This window comes from Poecilia reticulata, linkage group LG3 (genome assembly GCF_000633615.1).
Source record: "Poecilia reticulata strain Guanapo linkage group LG3, Guppy_female_1.0+MT, whole genome shotgun sequence".
NCBI classification, from domain to species: domain Eukaryota; kingdom Metazoa; phylum Chordata; class Actinopteri; order Cyprinodontiformes; family Poeciliidae; genus Poecilia; species Poecilia reticulata.
Genome location: NC_024333.1, coordinates 4813427 through 4814340, shown reverse-complemented (window position 1 = coordinate 4814340; position 914 = coordinate 4813427). Strand labels below are relative to the sequence as shown.

The 914-nt window shown below is 38.4% G+C and overlaps 1 long non-coding RNA gene across 1 annotated transcript in view; it reads right to left on the bottom strand.

Annotated features, from left to right (window-relative positions):
* The window catches only part of LOC103462204 (uncharacterized), a 5386-nt gene extending 4472 nt beyond the window's left edge, over positions 1–914 (bottom strand). Inside the window, exon 1 of the long non-coding RNA XR_001776445.1 lies at positions 97–914. This is a non-coding gene — a long non-coding RNA (uncharacterized LOC103462204). The remainder of the gene's footprint in view (positions 1–96) is intronic.

Here is a 914-nt window from a genome sequence, read left to right as displayed (position 1 = left end):
ACACACACACACACACACACACACACACACACACACACACACACACACACACACACACACACACACACACACACACACACACACACACACACTTACTTCACTTCCTCCAGCTCTTAAAAGCAATTTAGATAAGACTCGTTCTCGTCTCGGACAGACGTTTCCAAAGAGGTAATGCCGATGCTTTAGTTGCTCAGGTATGATTTTCTCTTCAGGCTTAATTTCTTCGACTATTAGATCGCTCCAGCCAGTTGTGCTGTCGTGTTTCTGTCTGAATAGTTGAAATATATAAAAATGAAAGGGGAGGGAAAAAAATGAAGATGACGCTTCTGCTGAATGGAAATGTTTAAAAGCTCAGTATGAAGCGCCTTAAAGCTGCGTTAACGTCAGAGCTCGATTGATGTCCCGTTTTCTTCTTCTCTTTGAGTCTGGTGAATATCAGGTCTGTCTGTTATTTTCCATGGAGTTGCCTTATGGCTTTAACCGTTTCTGACTCTTCACTCAATACTGTTCAAAGAAATGATGGTACAGACTGAGATTTACACGCCTTCATGTTTGGTTGGCAACATATATCTGATGTATATTTATTGCCCCTCTTATGTTTCTGTGGAAATCTTTGAATAAAATCAGGTGGCATCGTGTTATTTGATCTAAACATGATTGGTGTAGAAGTCATTAAACTTTAATGTTTATGATTATAAGTTTGGAAACGTAATGTCCTGTCTTCATTCCTTGGTTTTGGAGTGCAAGTAACATAACCTATACATGGTGGCTTTACATGTGTCAACAGAGTAAGTTAGATACAGGAATGTGAAATAGCAACACAATAAAAAAAACATGAATCATTTTTCTTCCACTTCACAATTATTCTCTTCTGTTTGTCTCAGACATATGACATACATACACTAAGAAACAGG